This window comes from Sturnira hondurensis, unplaced genomic scaffold (assembly GCF_014824575.4).
Source record: "Sturnira hondurensis isolate 20B ecotype Veracruz unplaced genomic scaffold, ASM1482457v3 Scaffold0005329, whole genome shotgun sequence".
Classification (NCBI taxonomy): Eukaryota; Metazoa; Chordata; class Mammalia; order Chiroptera; family Phyllostomidae; genus Sturnira; species Sturnira hondurensis.
Window position 1 is genome coordinate 12,440,522 of NW_028077960.1, and position 20,052 is coordinate 12,460,573.

The window sequence follows — 20,052 nt, forward strand, 5'->3', positions numbered from 1 at the left end:
CACCGGCTAAGGCACAAAGTTTATTCTTGTATTATTTTACATACAAACAACTATAAACCCTCTTTTGCCCATGTATATATATATTTAACAGTATACATATTTAAGTGTATATAAACATATTTAAATATATATGTATATACACACACACACATATATATATAACACTTGCCTGAAATTTTAGATTCTTTTTCAACTATTTAAAGCTATTAGAGATACATTCCTGAGCTGTGCTTAACTCTGTCATTCATTCCCATGTGAAGTGCCTGAAGTGCTAAACTGTTTTTGGAGAATTGATGAGTCTTAGCAAATAATTTATAAGTTGGTTTTATTCATTTATATTACTTTGGGTTACCAATAAGTTTTATATGAAACATTGCATTTGTCTTTTTATTTATTTTCTTACCTCCAGTTTCCCCTCTTTCCCAAATTCATTCTTCAGAATGACATTTTAAAAAATACAAATCTGGTTCTTTCTCTATTTAGTTTAAACTATCAATAGCTTTATATTTTCTATATTTATAATAAACACCTCCCTATCCTTCATTCTTTACCCTATTCAATAATCAAGTTTTATAGATTCAACTTCCATATCATCTGTCATCTCTAGTCTTTCATTTCTATCCATAGAGCTACTGATAATTAAAGCATCTATCATACTGTACCTGAATTACTACAGTAGTATCAGAATTAGTCTCTCTTCTTTCAGGTTTGTGTTCCTCTGATACATTCTCTACTCTGCTGCCAGATTAATTATTCAAAAATTAAAATCAGCCCTGGCTGGTGTGGCTCAGTGGCTTGAGCACTGGCCTGTGAACTGAGGCTCATTCAATTCACAGTCAGGGCACATTCCTGAGTTGTGGACCAGCCCCACGTCCCCATTAGGGGTGTGCAAGAGTCAATCGACTGATGTTTCTCTCCCACGCATGAATGTTTCTCTCCTCTTTCTCCTTCCCTTCCAGTCTCTCTGAAAAATAAATCAAATCTTAAAATTAAAACCAGATCATATTAGACACAGGCTAAACTCTATAATATTAATGCACAAAAGTTTGGCCTTTCTCTTTTGACTTTTCTTTCATTGCGGTAATGACAGTAGTCCTTCAATCTGGAACACCCTTTAGCTCCATACTCCTGTAAAACACTTTCAGCACTGAGTTCGACCAAACTTGTCTGTGAAACCTCATCTGTGCCTTTCACTGTCCCCTAGCAGAGAACTCATCATTTCATTCCATCCTTGGTGTCCCTTTTTAATTTTGTTAATGTTTCTTTAATGGATATTATAAAATTCAATGGCCTTAGTCTACATGCCTATATTAAGAATTTTAATGAATTTTTAAATTTAATCTTTAGTACAGAATGTGGGTATATCCTTTATTTTATATATGTATTTATTCATTCTTTTTACACGTATTTATTAACCATCTATTATGTGTCAAGTATTTTTGCATTAGAGCTTCTACAGTGCATAAGAAAGCCACAGTTCTATAACTTTAGAAAATCGAGGTTTGAAACATGTAACTGAACCTAAAGACACATCGTTGCAAACCCCAGTGCATGCAGATCTAGGTTTTAGAGGGCTCAAGAATATCATAGTTGTGATTTTGTCACTAGTATATCCTACTAGTTTAACCTATTTTAACCTGCAATAACTAGTAGGTTTGACTAGTTTAACCTACAATATTTAACCTATTGCCGGTTGATCAAATAATATAGTGAAAATTTGTTACCTTTTAAGCATGACTCTCTTATTTGAGCTTGGTTCATCTGCTCTGAAAACTCCATATTATATGCATTCTAGCATGAAAATATTAATACTCTGGAAAATGCACTGGATTAAAGAAATTAGTATTACTGCTGTGACAGTCGATATTTAACTCTTTGCTTTGTAGTTCTGAATATCCTAATGAAACATGAAATATGAATGTGAACATGAAGTATGTCTGAAATGCAGTATCAATCAACATTTATTGAGAACTTCCTAGTAGATAGTATGGTATAACTATAACCAAGGAAGAGATGGAATGCATTATCCCTAAACTTTCAGTGTAATAGGAGGACACAGGTAAGTAAACAAACAACAATAATATAGTGTTATAGATGGCACCATAACACATGCATATTGGACTATAAGTGGTGAAGTTTCTACCATAAATCTAGTTTGTCAGGAAAGGTTTCTGAGAGGAAGTAACATTCAAACTAAAACTCAATGTATGCGTAGGGTGATGTTACATGAGTGGTGATATTTAAAGGTGTTTTGAAATAGAGGAAACATCAAGAAGAAAGCACTTTGAGAGGAAAGAATGAGATTTTGGAATCTGATTTTGATATGACGTGAAGCATAGTATTTACAGTATGTGACGGGATGAGAGGAAGCTGATAGTTAAGTCAGGGCCAGATCTTGAATGATGTTGCAAGTGATGGGTGTCACTTTTAATTTTTTTATGAAGGCTCTTATAAATGTTAGAGATTTTCAAGCCTAGTAGGAATAAGATTAATAACATATGTCATGTAGCCTTGTGGTAACTACAAAGGAAAAACCTATAGTAGGTACATAAAAAACTATGATAACAAATCAAAGCATATTGCCACAAAAAGTCATCAAACCAGAAAGGATGACAGCAAGAAAGGAAGTAAAAAGCAAAGGATCTATAAAACACAATACAACAAAATGGCAACAGTAAGTTCTAATCTATCACTAATGACTTTAAACATAAATGGGTTATATTATGGCATATATATTACCAAAAGACATAGAACACTGAGTGAATTAAAAAAACAAGACAAATGTTATACTACATGTAAAAGATTCACCTTACTTAAGGACACAAACTGGGAGTGAAAAGATGGAAAAATTATCTAAAGCAAATAGTAGCAAAAAGCGAAAATTCACAAGAAATAAAGAATCTCATTACATAATGATAAAGGGGTCAATTTATCAAGATGATAAAACAATTATAAATATTTATGCATACAATATCGGAATACCTACCTGTATAAATCAAATAAGAGGTAAAGGAAGAAAGAACTAACAAAACAATAATAGTTATGGACTTTAACACTGTTGAATAATAGACAAACCAGACAGAGAATCAATAAAGAAACAATGAATTTGAACAACACTATAGATTGAATGGACCTAACAAAATATAGAGGATTATATCATGCAGCACAACACATATTCTTCTCAAGTGTACATGAAATATTTCTAGAAGAGATCATATGTCAGGCAAAAAGATAAGTTTCAACACTTTGAAGAAGATAGAAATCATATCAAGTAGCTTTTCTAACCACAGTTCTGTGAAACTAGCAATCAACAAAAGGAAGGAAGCTGGAAAATTCACTAGTGCATGGAAATTAGACACCACATGCAAAAATAACCAAAGGATCAAAGAAGAAATCAAAAAGGAAATCAAAATATATCTTAAAGGAAAATAGAAGCGCCCATACCAAAACTTACGGAATCCAGTAAAAGCAGTTCTGAGAGGAAAGTTTATAGCTCTAAATCTATACTTCAAGAAAAAAGAAAGAGTAACTTCCAGTGAAGATGGCAGCATAACTTCCAGTTCATTTACATGGATAAATGCAGTACCCAACCACATCAAAATTACAACTAAATTACAGAACAACCGTCATTCAGAACCACCTGAAACCTGCTGAATAGTAACACATAAGTAGGAATTTAAAGAAAAAGCCACATTGAGACCAATAGGAGTAATGGAGACACAAGGAAGAGATCAGGATGATCCCATACACATGTGGAGGATAAAAAGTGGGAGGGATATTTAGGTTATGGAAGTCCTTCCTGAGAAGTGAGGGATCCCAGTTCCACACCAGCTCCCCCATCCTAGGGTTCCATTACCATGAAAAGAAGTTCCCATGACTCTGACTAAAAGAACCAGCAGGGATTTATCAGAAAAAATATCATTACAAAAATGTCTCAGATTTTACTGCCTACATTTCTTCTAGAATTGATGGCTTTTATGGTTTCAGGTATAACATTTAAGTTTTTAATTCATTTTGAGTTTATTCTTGTGTATGGTGTTAAAAGTGGTCTTCTTACTTTTTTTGCACATATCTGTGCAGTTTTCTCAACACCATTTACACATGGAATACTACTTGGCCATGAAAAATGAGTAAAAGACAAATAGCTATATGTTGACTCAAATGAACAAAATAAACTAACAAACAATATAGAAACAGACTCATAGATACAGGGAACAGACTGACAACTGTCATAGAGGGTGCAGGTTTGGGAACTGAGTAAAAAGGTGAAGGGATTAAACAAAACAAAACAAAACTCAGATATATAAATAATAATATGGTGATTACCAAAGGGAAAGGTGGGTGGATAGAAGTAGAAGAGAATAAGGGAAGAACAAATGGTGATAGAAGAAGACTTGACTTTGGATGGTAAACATAGAATACACAGATGATGTATTGTGGAATTGTATACCTGAAACCTATATAATTTTATTAACCAATGTCACTCCAATAAATTCAATAAAAACAAACAAAAATACAAATAAATAAAATTAAACATGCAGTTTTGAATAATAAAAAAACAGTGGGGATTGGGCTGTGTAAAATAGAGAATCTCTGGAATCTGAGACAGTTCCTCTTAAAAGGCCCATGAACAGACTTACTCATAACCCACTTCTTCTGAGACTGAGAGCTGGGTAGTAGCTCGAAAGGCGCCAGGGAAATATGGGGAGGAAATGATTCTCTGGCCTCAGGAAGAGAACTGGGTGGGTATCTTTCTGCCAGACAAAAGCGCTGGCAGAGGACATTGTTCCTTTTCTGAAACCCTACAAGCCCCAAACACAGATACACAGAGCCAGCTTGCTGGTGCCATATCAACCAGCTAGGCTGAGTCTTCATCAGCCTAGCTCATGCTGTGTTCCCTGCTCTGGCAATTCCCTAAGACCTCACCCCACCTAACCTTGGGGCCAACCCAAACTATTTACAGTGGCTCTTTCATACAAATGGCCTGTCTTGGCTCAGGCTTCAGACTTTTCTAAAATCTCTCAAAAAAGTAGTATTTGGTTTCAACATGCCCTGTGCCTCATAATAAGTGGCCTGAGGCTCAGAACTAGCAGCAGGCCTTGGTTTGCAGCTTGGCACCCCCTGTGCACCTCCAAGCCCAGCACAAGTAGCAGCCATCTGCAGATCACTTTGTAGCTCATGCTGGTGGCCCCGGCAGATGGTAAGTGGTGACTTAAATTAATCTGCGCCTTCTAGAAGGCTACAGAACAAGCATATCTGGTGGACAGCTTCATACCATATCCATACCGTCCCCGTTGAACGGTTAGATGTAGTCGGACTTCCGTATAATTCAATTTTCTGTCCTGTGGTTGTGTCTTTGTTTCTCCAAACCTTTGTTTTATTCAAACTTGGTTGTGGGAGAAGGCACAGTGTTTCCACCTATGCCTCCATCTTAGCGGAAGTCCTCTGATGGTAGGATTTTAAGTGGTAGTGGAGTTTAGCTAATAGTGGAGTTAAAAGACAAATTTTATCTAAAAGAATACATAAAGATGAGATCCTATTCTTTATTTCCCTTGCTCTAGGGCATGTATCAGTGAAAATATTGCTGCATGGAATATCTGAGATTTTCCTGCCTATGTTTTCTTCTAGGACTTTTATAGCTGCACTTGAACAATAAAATAAAAGAAGAGAGACAAACAAGACAAACAAAACAAGCAAAACAAAAATACATGGAAATCTTTAAGTCAAGATGAGAGAGTAGGTAAATGCTGTATTTGCCTTCTCCCATGACCAACTACATCAGAATTACAACCAAAGTACAGAACAATCTCCTTGGAGAACCATCGAGATTGTCGCTGAATGGAACTCTTATAAACAAAGGATATAAAAAGGAAGTCACGTTGACAATGGTGGAGACACAAAACAGGCTGGTTTCACACCCACATGAGCCATTGAGAAGAAGGAGGATTATTTCAGTTGTGAAGTTCACCTCTGAGTAGTGAGGGGTCCCAGTCCCACATCAGGTTCTGCAGCCTGGAGCACCAGAGCCAGGAAGAGTAGTCCCCACAGTACCTGGCCAAGAAAATCCGCAGGAACTCCATCCAAATGAGACCTACATCTGCTGGAAATCCAAGTGTCCTCTTAAAGGGCCCAATCACAGACTCGTTCAATCACAAATATTCACCCTAAGCTCCAATGAGGGGACAATGGCTTGAAAGGTGCCAGCAACATATAAGGAGAAACTGAATTGTTTGGCTTCAGAGCAAGGACTAGAAGGGCAACTGCCTTGGTGCCTGTGTTTAGTGCTTCCTTCACACAGACTCCACGTGTGGGCAGACAGCAATCCTGAATCTGTATTACCCTGGTGAAAAGTGCTTGCCCACCCGGGTGACTAACCAAGACCCCAGCAATTCCAACTCAGATACCACATGAGTCTCTTTTAGTGGCTTCTCCTCAATGAGAGCTGGCCCTGGCCCACGCTGAAGGTTTTCATAAAAACTCTCAAAGGTCAGTAGGCCCCAGGCAGGTAGTTGTTGGCCTCAGTGTGCCCTATGCCTCCTGCTTGGGGCCCCAGGCCTGACACTTGTGGCAGTCAGCCTGGGTTAACAGTAACTTTTCCCTCGTGCCTCTGGGCCCAGCACAGGCAGCTACTAACCATCGACCACTTTATGGCTCCTACCAGGTGACCGCAGGTTGAGCACAGGCAGTTGATGGGTTTGGTTTCCATTGGAGCCCCTCCAAGAGATCCCAGGACCAATACACCAGGTGGCTGGTTTCAAACCACACCAGATCACCAACCGATTAGTTCCACAAATAGCACACACAAAGGGTGGTCTCGGCAGGCACCAGAGCCCCAGTGGGGCATATCCAATTCTATGGGGTCAATCCCCACAGCAACTCTTCTGCTGCAACTGTAGCCAGCCGTAACCACTAGTTAGCCTGAGAGTCAAGCCCAGCTCCAGATGTGCCAAAAGCAATCAAAGCTCGACTACAACAGGAAGTCACTCAGAACCTATCCCGCAATACTCCTGGAGCCCCTGGTTCAGGTAATCAGGGAGACTGTGCCACTGGGCCCCCCAAAACATCTAGTACATAAGGCCACATGCCAAGACTGGGAAATGTAGAAGATCTATGCAATATGTAAACATAAACATGGAGGGACAGCCAAATTGAGGAGACAGAAACATGTTCCAAATGAAAGAACAGAAGAAATTCCCCCAAAGTGAACTAAATAAAATGGAGGCAAGCAATCTACCATATACAAATTCAAAACGATGGTAAAAAGGATACCCAAAAAACTTAGGGGAATAGATAAACTCAATGAAAACTTCAACAGAAATAGCAAACATAAAAGAGGATATGGAAAACAAAACAGAACCATTTAGAAAAGAAGAATACAATAACTGTAATAATAAATACACTAGAAAGAATCAATAGCAGAATAGTTGAAAAGAATCAAATCAGTAATTTGGAAGGCAAGGTGGAAGAAAATGGCTAATTGGAACAGTAAAAAGCAAAAAAATATTTTTAAAGATTAGATTTTACATATATGTGAAATCAAACAAATGAACAAAATAGAAACATTGATGGTTGAAAGACAGAAGTGGGTAGGGGTGTTGGGTGAGAGGTGAAGGGATTAAGAAGTACAAGTTGATAGTTATAAAATAGTCATGAGGATATAAAGTACAGCATAGGGAATATAATCAAGAATGTTGTAATAACTGTTTATAGTGTCAGGTGGGTACTACTTATGATCGGGGAGGTCACTTCATAAATTATATACATGTATAACCACCATGCTGTATACCTGAAACTAATAGAATATTGAATATCAAGTGCAATTGAAACAAAGAAACAAAAAGGTACATGAAAAGATGTAAGAAAGTACACAAAACTGATTAAAAATAAATGTAGTATGATTGAATATTTAAACCCAAGTATATCAGTTATCATAAATACTTTAAATATAAATGATCTATCCAATTAAAAGATGGATATTGTCAAACTGGATTAAAAACAATAAAGTGCCTCCCCCAAAAGAAACCCAAACCAAGGCTTTACAAGACCTAGAAGAAATTCAATTGAGAAAGAAGACATATTCAGCACATAGTAAGTGTAAGAATGTTACAATAACTATATGGTATCAACACGGATTTCAGAATAACAAATACCACCAGGGATATAGAGGAAAAGTTCATCATGATAAAGAGGTAAATTTATCATTTCTGCATGATTAAGCAAGCACACAATGAAAAGTTTCAAAATAAATACATTAAGAAAAAAGTGACAGAAATAGCAGGAGAAACATTTGAATCTACAATTATATCTGTAAATGTCAATCCTCTGTCTCACAAATTGATAGAATAAGTAGGCATAAAGTCAATAAGGACAGGAGACTGAGTAACACTATTAGCCCACTTGAAATAATTGACATTTTAGAACAGACTACACAATACATTATTTTTAGTTTTCCAGGGTTAAATCACCAAAATAAACCATATACTTGATGATAAAGTGTCAGTCAATTTAGAAATAAGGAAACCATATAATTTATGATCTCTGATCAAAACAAATTAACTTAGATATTAATTACAGATATGAACCTGAAATGTCAAATATTTGTTAATTAAATACTATATGTTTCAACAGCATATAGAACAAAGAAACAAATCACAAAAAATGGGAACATTTTGGACTCTGAAACTGAAAATACAAGATATCAAATTTTTGGATACAACTTAAGAAGTGCTTAGAAAATTATTTTTATTAAATGCTTATATTTCAAAAAAGAATCGTCTAAAACAACTGATGCAAATTTCTCAACATAAGCAGCTTAAAAAGTAAAGAAAATTTATCATAAAGTAAGCATGATAGAAGCACTAAAAAAACCCCAATAAATTAGAAAATGAAGCAACAGCTATGAAAATAAATTAAGCCAAAAGTGGTTTTCTTTTCTTTTCTTTTTTAAAAGATTTTATTTATTTATCTTTAGAGGGGAAAGGAAGGAGAGAGGGAGAGAATATCAATGTATGGTTGCCTCTCGTGGGTCCCCTGCCGGGAACTGGCCTGCAACCCAGGCATGTGCCCTGACTGGGAATCCAACTGCAATCCTCTGGTTCACAGGCCCACGCTCAATCCATTGAGCTACACCAGCCAGGGCAAAAGTGGTTTTCTTTTTAAAAAATCAATGAAATTGATATACCTTTAGTTAGATTCCTAAAGATAAAAAGAGAAAAGAAGCAAACTGTCAGTACAAAAATTCAATCAGCATTGTGACAATACAATTATGAATTTAGATAAAATAGACAAATATATTGGAAACATTATTCAAAATGACTCAAAAGAAACAGAAGGTCTAATAGTTATGTAAAAGAGAGAGAAATTAAATTCATAATTAAAGTCTTTTTCCACCAAAAGACTAACCCAAAACTCAGGCACTTGACAGCTTTACTGGTGATTGTAGCAAATTTACATGAAAGAAATGATATCGATGCTTTGAAAACCCTTTAAATAAGAAGTGATGAGAATTTTTTCCAATTCATTTTATGAAGCCCTAATACCTGTGACATTGAAATCAGACAAAACCTTTATAAGAAACTACAGAGCAAAGCATCTCATTATATAGAGGCAAAGCTTCTTGAATTATTAGCAAACGCAATCTAACAATATACATGATGACATGTGGAGATTATCCAAGGAACAAAAGGTTGGTTTAAGATTTGAAAATCAACCAACATTATTTGCTATATTAATAGATTAAAGAGAAAACTTAAGTGAATATCTCAGTGCATGTAGCAAAAGCATTTGACAAAATGCAACACCTATTCACTGTAAAAATTATTAGGAAACTAGAAAGTAGGAATCTTATCCAACCTGGTGAAATGCATCTATGAAAAATCTCCAGCTAATGTCATACTTAATGGTTAAAAAAAATGCTTTTACCAAAAGCTGAGGAAAAAGGCAAGAATGCCCACTTGCACAAGTTCTCCTTGGCATTATCCTTGGGCAGGCAAAATTAGTTTTCCACTCAACCCCTCTGTGTCTGCATAGTGCAGGAGTCATCCAAAATTGAACACAAATTTTATAGTTAGATTTTGAGGCATATTGCTCTATGTTTCCCTCTATTACGGAAATCTACCCTAAATTTCCACCTATTCTGTCATTGCCAGGATCTGTCTTTAAGCCAGAATGGCTTCAGAATTTCTGCACTTGAAGTGTGCACAGGCTGAGTAATACATTCAGTTAAAAAATAAACATCCTTACAAATTTCAGTCTAAATTTTAGCTCTGTCTTTCAAGCGTAGCTGGTACCCTCTTTCTTGGTTGTTTGAATATCAATCTAATCTTTTCTGCCTACCTACCTCAATCATCTCTATTATTTATCTTTATTTTTTGTTTTTATTTTTTCTGAAATTCTGGGAGCATCCCTGGCATATACAGTTTGGAGGTTAGCCAAGAGCTTGCACGGAGTTTCACTTTGAGGTTCTCTTACTTCCAGGTTTTCCAGATAAATGTTTGGCTGATTTTTTGCCCTCAACTCTATTCTTCACCCTCTTAAGCAGTGCTGGTAAGGCTACATTTTTCCATCTCTGTAGTCATAGGACTTGGAGACTTTCTTGGCTAAGAATCTAATTACAATTCTTGCTTCTTTCTTTTTCTATTTTCAAGAATCAACTCTTCTACTTCCATCTTCTTGGGGATATTTCTTGTAGCTTCAAGTAGTATATTATTATAACATTTTCTTCAGATTATATGTGTTTTCTTGTGGAAGGGTTTATAGTGAATACTTCATTCTACAACCATTATCAGAAATTCTTTGGTCTCTTCACATTAACCTATTCATATTTTAGTAGGCATTATTATTTGGGTAATTGTTTTATAAATGTTAATTTTTTTAGAAAAAATAAAACAAATTTTCAGCCAGTTGTGAACTTATTTTTATCTGGATGAAAAATTACTTCTATCATTTAAAAACAGAATTTGTAGAAATAATTTCAGAAACAATTCTGTTTCTTCCCAGTCTCTCAAAATCTGCTTTATTTTTAAGTTCAGTTTTATAGGTCATTAATTTACATGATATATAGGTAGTGGTTTTTTGAAAATGACACATTTAACACTGTCTAAAATAATCAATTTTAGGAAGATTTTCAGCAAAGGCAGGTTATTCTCTAAAGTGAGTTAAGATCTGCCAGTCTATTTAGTATGTTTGCTTAGGTACTGTATTAGCACAATAATAAAGAGCAACTGTGGTGCATTCCAGTGTAAAGAGTTAAATTCATCACCTGTCACCACCAAAAAACATTTCTTGGCTTAGAGACAATTGCCTGTATTTTTTAAATTTAGAATTCTTACACAAATAGAAATCTTAACTCAGAATATTCATTTACATTTTATTTCACAACTGTTATGATCATTTGAAGAGTAAAAAAACAGATTAAAAAAATTCAGGAGTATGTATTTAAAGAAGGTTCTGAAGAGTTTGCTAGGATTTATCAGACCAATATTCCAAGCTTTTACTTTTATAAGTTCATTTACATTGACATCATTTTTCAAAAAAAGTATGTATGTTAGACTCACTAAAGGATATTTTTGAAAACTGGACTTTCTACATATTTGTTTTAATTGTGATTAAGTATTGTTGTGACTTACAATAACTTTTTTATTAGGAGTATGTATTTGACTCAAAACAACTTTGCCCAATCTTATTTGCCATAAGGATTTGTAAATTATTAAATATTTTATTTTTAAAATTTCTGAAAACTGAATGTGTGAAAGAATGTAATATGATTATGATGGAATGTTGACAATATAGAGGATTAGAAGACTGAATTATTAAGAACCAGATTTATAGTAAATGAAATCATTTGTATTATCAATAAATACACTTAGCAGTATCTATTAATTTTGTGTTCTCAGTTTAAACTTCAAAAGCAATGAGATGATTAGTTTTTGATAGCAAAATATAAATTCTTATATTTAGTTTTAATGAGAAACAGTGTTTGAGAAAAACATTTTAATTATTGTATTTTATTTATATTTTCTTATATACACAGATATGTGTATAATGAAAGTTTATGTATTTATGAGAAAATATGAATTATCTTATTAACCTATATTTGGAAAATATCTACTAACTAAATGAAAATACATATTTGTATAGCATTCTACAAATTCTAAAATTTTAAGCAGGAAGTGTGAGCTGTTTTTAAAGAACTTTTTTGAGTAACTTTCAATCTTCATTATGCTTTGAAGTTTGCCAGAAACTCTGATAAGCAATAATTTGCCATTAGCCAAGATCAATCAAGATAATATTTTAACTCTTCAAAAACATTTATTCCTCCATTAACTGATATCCTACTCATGTTTACATTATAGTAATCAAATATGACTTTTCTTAAACCAGCACTTAAAATATACTCAAACACACCGAATGACAAAGAAGAGGAGAAAAATTATACTGAAAACTTTTGATTGAGCAAAGCTTCAGGATGCAAATTTAGTTCTCAGTTTTACAACATTTGGGAAAGATGGAAACAAGAGCTTACTGGCAGCAAGCATACCTACAAAGTCACTGAAAGTTCATTGTTGTGCTCTTATGTAGTGAGTAAAAATAATTTTGTGAAAAAAATAATAATAACAAAACCCGTTTGGCTTTGAGGAGTCATCTACGTAGCTTTCTTCCTCAGGACATTGTGTACTTTAATTTGAATGTAAAAGTAATTTCACACTTAAGGATCATTTAAAAATTTATATGATCAATTTATTTTAGAAATATCTATATTTAACTTTCAAACCTATGTATACCTTTAATTTTTAATATGAAATTATTTAATCTTTAAGAATTAGTCTAGAAAACAATAAGGCCTTACTATTCTTTTTGAAATCAGTATATGTTAATTCCACTAAGACTAGAGGAAATGACTATTTTGTGATATTCTTTATCCATAACATGCACATGTTTTAAGTGTAAGAAGTTAGAAAATACGGGAAAGACAAAAGATTTTTAAACAGGTCAATGAAGAAAGAAGTAAGTCCTCACAATTAAGGATGACATATGCTTTGTGCTGTGGGGCTATAATAAATAATATAATATTAAAATATAAACAAAATAATGTATTGTTTTTCATAAGACTTGTAGAGTTTTACCTTTACAAGGTAATAAACAATTATTTTTCAAAGGAAGTGTTACAGAACAGACACACAGGGGCCGGACTCTGGAGGACGGTATAATAATAACATCCAACCACCTACTGGGTTCGATTATCTGCTGCCAATTGGAAAGACATCTCTCAATGCCAGAGATTTGTGAAAAGGAAAGGAAATGTTTATTTAATGCTATACAGACTTAAAGTAGTGACCTACCATCCCCATTAAAATATCAAAGTCCTTTAGGATATCCACAGACTCACACAGTGCTCCCTTCCCCCCTGCCCTAATTTGGGATACTGTAACTCAGGTAAAAAGCACACGTCCGTATTTCCAGGCTGCTGGCACCGTCAGCTGTGTTGCTGTGCAGGCAGGATCGCTAATTAATCCAAAGTCATGTGGCACCTTCTCATGGTCTACTGGCAAGAGTTCTTTGTACCCATTTTTCCAGGCAAAGTCTTTCCTGCTTTCCAGGCCATGAGGCCAAAGGGAGCACCCCAAAGCTGCATGTGCCTCTTCTACCAAAGCTGCAGGGGTCCCCACTCTGGCCAAAATCTCATGGTTCTTTCTTTCATCAGACCTGCAGGGGTCTGCATTCTGGCTAAGCCTTGTGGTTCTTCCTTCTTCCACCAGAACAAAGAGGGGATTCCTCACTCTGCCAAAAGCACGTGCTGGCTCTCTTTTTCACAAGTCTGCAGGGGTCCCACTCTGGCAAAGCCGCATGGGTCTCCCCCAATGGCTGCCTTGTCTGGGTTTAAATCCCCATGCCAATCTTCCCCTGTACCCCATTTCTGACTCCTCCCACAATCAGTTACACCTGCTAGCACCCCTGTATTGTTCCAAGTTTACTGGGCTGCCATCATGAGTCTGGGCAGGTATGGCTCCATGTCCTGGAGCCAATCTCCTCCAAGCTCCCCTGCAGGCTCTGTAACTCAGGAGACCTGCCCCCCAGTTACATCTTGGGGGGAGTGACTTCCATTCCCCTGGCGTCAAGCATGGCCACAGCTATTTAACGTATCCAAATGACCTGCCAAAGGCTACAGATATGTTAAATGACCATGCCATGGATTAGCTGTAAGGCAGTGGCTGTACAAACCAGCCCTGCATGTTCCTGCTCCATGTGTCCCTTCCCCCAACTCATACTTGTTGGGGAAGGGGTGAGGACATATTATATGTCTCTTCAATATTTCCTAGACACCTTGAGTTCTGGACCCCACTCCAAATTCCTTTTTGGGGTCCCCCTCTTGGCTGCACCTTGTATCAGAAGTGTACCATTTTGCTTTTCAACGGAGTGTGCTTTAAACTCCCCATTGCTCCACATCTGTACTAACATCTGATATTGTCAAAATTTCCCTATCTGATAATTGTGAAATGCTATCAAATTGGTTTAAATTTGCATTTTTAGGATGACTGATGTGGCTGAACATCTATCTTTATATTTATGTAATTTGTAGGGGTAATTAACTTTAATCCAGTAAAATTTTTTATCTTCCCTTTATACTTTAGATTTGTTTAAAAATTGTGATACTAAGACCATAAAGGTATTGTCATATATTTTGTCTTGAAAGTTTTATACTTTTTATCTTTCACATTCAGTTCTTTAATTCAGTGGGGCTGATTGTGTTTGGTGTAATATAGAGAGTTCATTTTTCCTCTCAGATAAATACTTTATCTTTAACTATTGGATAGTTAATCTTTTCCCTGTTAATCTGCAATAGAATTAATCAAGTTTTTAGTTATGGGAAGGTCTGCTTCAAGACTTTATTTAGTTCTATAATAAATCTTAATATCTGGTAGTACAGTTCTTCATTATTTTTTTAAAAAATATATGTTGGCTATTATGAAACTTTAGTAGTTGACTATGAATGAATTTTATAATCAGGTTCACAATAGTACAATAAAATAATTTTAATTGAAACTGATTGAATTATAGATCAATTTGACATCTTTGCAAAATTGAGTCCCCTATTCTATGGAAATGAAATATTTTCAATTCTTCATGCCATATTTAATATATTTTAGCACACATTTACAATTACTCCACAAAATAGTCACATTTCATTGTTAGATTTATTTTAAATACTTTTAATTTTTGACCATATATGTTGATATATATTAATGCTATATAAAAATATAGCATTAATATTATGTATATAATATTATTAATGCTATATTTTTTGTGAAAAATACAACAGAACTTTAAAAAGTATGTAGTCTGGTACTGGCATAAGAACAGACACATAAATCAATAAACAGAATGGAGAGCTCAAAAATCAACCCAAGTGCCTATGGTCAATTAATATTTGACAAAGGAAGGAACATAAACTGGAGTAAAAATAGCCTCTTTAACAAATGGTGTTGGGAGATCTGGACAGCTAAATGCCAAAAAATGAAACTAGACCACCAACTTACATCATCCACAAAAATAAACTCAAGATGGATAAAAGACTTAAATATAAGCCATGACACCTCAAAAGTCCTAGAGGAAAACAGAGGCAGGAAAATTTCAGACATTTCACACAGCAATATTTTCACTGATATGTCCCCTAGGGCAAGGGATATAAGGGAAAGAGTAAAAAAAAATGGGACTACATCAAGTCAAAAGGCTTTTCCAAGGCTAAAGAAAACATCAGCAAAATGAAAAGGGAACCAACCATATAGAAAAACACATTTGCCAGTGATACCTTGGACAAGTATTTGATCTCCAAAATATATAAAGAACTCACACGACTCTACCTCAGGAAGACAAACGATCCAATACAAAACATACAAAGGACCCAAACAAACACTTCTCCAAGAAGGACATACAGATGGCACAGAGACAAATGAAAGGATGCTGAACATCACCAGCCATCAGAGAGATGCAAATTAAAACCACAATGAGATACCACTTCACACTGATCAGAATGGCCATCATAAACAAACCAACAAACAACAAACACTGGAGAGATTGTGGAGAGAAGGGAACCCTAGTACACAGTTGGCAGTAATGCAGACTGGTGCAGCCACTGTGGAAAACAGTATGGAATTTCAGAAAACTAAAAATGGAACTGCCTTTTGATCCTGAAATTCCACTGCTGGGATTATACCCTAAGAATCCTGAAACACCAGTTCAAAAGAACCTATGCTCCCCAATGTTCATAGCAGCACAATTTACAGTAGCTAAGTGCTGGAAACAGCCTAAGTGCCCATGAGTAAATGAGTGGATCAAAATATGGGGGTACATTTATATAATGGGAATACTAAGCAGCAACTCCTATGGTTCACAACAGCATGGATGAAACTGGAGAAATATTATGCTAGGTGAAATAAGCCAAGCAGTGAGAGACAAATACCATATGATCTCTTCTATAAGTAGAGCCTAATCAACAAAGCAAATAAGCCAGCAAAAGAAAACCAGAGACATTGAAATGAAGAACAAGCTGATGGTGACCAGAGGAGGGCAGGGTGGGGATAACTGAGGAAAGGAGGGGAAGAAGTAAGCCAAGTAACATGTATAAAGGACCCATGGGCGTGGACAAAGGGGTGGGCAGGGCAGGGGAGAGCAATGGGGAAAACGTGGGACAGCTGGAATTGAACAACAATAAAAAAATGTATGTTTAGATTACAAGATAATTTTAAGTGAGACATCCCTATTATAACCCTCATGTCTTATTTTCTGTTTATTTTCTCACCCCTATAGTATCACTATTGGTTTACTATCAAAATTATCATAAATTTGAAAAAAACTTGAAATAGGTATGGTACCTCATTGTGGAAGAGAATCTTGGCTGTCCTTGCACCTCTGAGCTTCCTTAGCAATATTAGAATCAGATTTTCAGGTTCTACTAAAAAAAAACTTTTGAGATATGTTTACATTGAGATTGCATAGATTGTGTACATTAGTATGAAAAGAATTAGCATGTGTATAAAATTGATTTATTTAGATCTTAAATACCTTTTGATAAATTATATTTAATAATGACTTCACTGGTGTTTTGTTTGATATACTTTTGCATACTTTATTTTTTGATATTTCTAAATTGGTAATTTATATTTTTAATTTATTTCTGTTTGGGGAGGCTGAAAAGTAGAAATGTCATTAATATTCATTCTCTGATTTTTATATTCAATAGTTTTTCTAAATTCCCTTACTAATATAATAATTTATACATTTTATATTTTAACATATATAATAATATTATTTGTGAATGATTAAAGTTTTGTTTCTTTCCTTTAAACAATTATATCTTTGTCTTTTTTTATACTACTGCACTGGTTAGAACTTCAAGCACCATGTTGATTAAAGGCGCTAATAGAAAGAATCCTTAGTTTGTTTACTAATTTCACTTTTTATAAAACTATGTTTGTTACACAATTTTAGATACTTTTTATCAAATCTAAAATATTTTTGTTGATAGTTTGCTAAAAGTTTTGGTTTTTGTCATGAAAGGATATTAAATTTTATCAATCGTGATTTTTGCATCTCAAGATAATCATATTATTTCCTTTAATAATATGATGAAATTCAATTATAACTTTTCTCATATGTGATTTTTACTTCTTGAAAAACCTCAAGCTGGTCATGAGGTATTTTCTTTTTAATATATTACTAGATATATTTTGCCCTAGGATTGTTATGTCAATGGTCATGAGTAAAGTCATTCTTTAATTCCTGTTTGGTACCTCAGATTATGATTTTCAGAAACAAATGCTGACATACAAAATATTTAGAAGGGCTCAACATTTGTGGGATGGTGGGAAGAAAGGGCATTGGGAAAAAAGACGGTTCTCGGTATCTGAGGCAAACCCTGGAGGACTTGGCACACGGAGGCTTCCCGCTGACAGCATTTCCATCAACTGGGAAATCTTGGCTGAAGAGAGATCTGGGTCGTACAACTCTATGCCCACACACTTGGCATAAACTGTTCCCTCTCTTTCTTTACCTAGAAAGATTCGAGTACATTTTTTAGTACAAATGAGTAAATGCTAATTTAAATTAGGCTTACTTCTTGAATGTTTATTTTAATTCAGCAGTCAAATTACTCTGCAAGTTTTCCTGAAGGAAGCATTTTGATTATTTAAGAAATATGTTGTGCACCTTTGTTAATACAATTGACCCTTGAAGAACATGTAGGTTAAATGCGCCAACCCCTGTGCAGTCAAAAATTTGAATATAACGTTTGAGTCCCTCAAAACTTAACTACTAAGAGTCTATTACTGTTGGCATAAATAGTCAACTAACACATATTTTGCATATGCTATATGTAACATATACTGTATTCTTACAATAAAGGAAGCTAGAAAAGTATTTGGAAAATCATAAAGAAGAGAAATACATTTATACTATTTATTTAAAATGCATGTATAAGTGGATCTGTGCATTTCAAACCCATGCTGTTCAAGGGTCAACTGTATTTCTTTCTCGAATGTTTAGAAATATCATCTGTAAAACAGTCCATATCTTGGGAACACTGTAGGATCTGAGATTTTAACTTGCTTGCAAGCTAACAAATTAGTCCATCACAGTTGTATGGAGGCTGACAGAAGACATGAGACTCATAGGTCAGAGGTAAAAGGCTTTATTGCTTACAGCTATAGTAATAGTCAGAATACCCACATTTGCACCAGTTCCCCAACCCTCAGCTTCTCCAGAGGGCTGGTTGGGTTGTATCACAGGAACTAAATCCTAAAATTAGGGAACCGGAGTCTCATAATGGGTAGTAAGCTTGACTGACTTTTGCCACATGATACTTACCATACTGGAGAATAAGCAAGACTTCTCTCTGCCCTGGAGGGAGACTACATTTCCTTTTCCCAAGGACAGTTGCTCTACAAATATTTTTGAAAAGAAAGTACCCCCCCCCCCCCCAAATAAGCTCAAGTCAGCACTTTTGCTTGCAAGATGTGCAGACACAGGAGAGCCCCATGGAGAACAGTTTTGGTGAATTTTAGTTGTTTAGGAATATATCCATTTCATCTATATTTTCAAATCTATTGACTTCATGTCTTTTTTATATTGCCCTGTTCATAGTTTCTATCCTTATTATACCTTTACTCCTAATTCATTTTATTTATGCCTTTTTCCCTTACTCTGATTAATATTTCTAGAAGTTTATTTCATTGGTCATTTCCAACACCCAGAGGTGCCTTGTTGTCTTTCTTCTCAGTTACTCTAGAAAATATAACTGGACTATATTTTTCAGCCCCTTTAATATGTGGAAGATAGTTTAGGTTTTGGCTAATCAGAAATTTTAATTGTGCAGAAATGATATTGACCATTTCTAGACCTAGCATGAGGAAAAAAAACCAACTTTCTTTGTAATTCTTTATCCTCTCTTCAATTTATGAATTTATGCTCTCATCAATTTTTTGATGACTGGATATAAATAACTTAGTAGCGGACTGAGAGGTCTGGGAGAATGTCAATGGTACTACAAAGAAAAAATAGAAATGACAGTGATGATCAGAATCTGCTGTCCTCTTTACCCTGACTCCCTGCCTCCACTGGACGTGATCAACACGCATATTTTATTGTGTTAATTCATTGAGGTGATGGGGTTGTATGTTTTAGCATTGCCATATTCCAACCCTTTATTGATCTTCTTTATCTTTTGTGAACTTCTTTTCTATTGCATTAATGTTTCCCCTTTTTAAATTTCCTTTCTTCTAGCCTTATTTGATTTTGTATATACATGGAACCCTCCCAAAAATAGAATTTATTTATGAAGAATCATGTATTTATTGTTGCATGGTTAAATTTCCATCACTTTCAAAGTACTCTCCATTTAATGCAATGCAATACACCTATCAAGATATTTTCTGCACTACTCAAAACACTTTTTGAACTTCTCAATTTAGATACTTTTTAGGGGGTGGGATGGGATGGGAGTAATAGAAAACTGTACTGGAAAAATAAATAAATTAAAATAAATAAATAAATAAATAA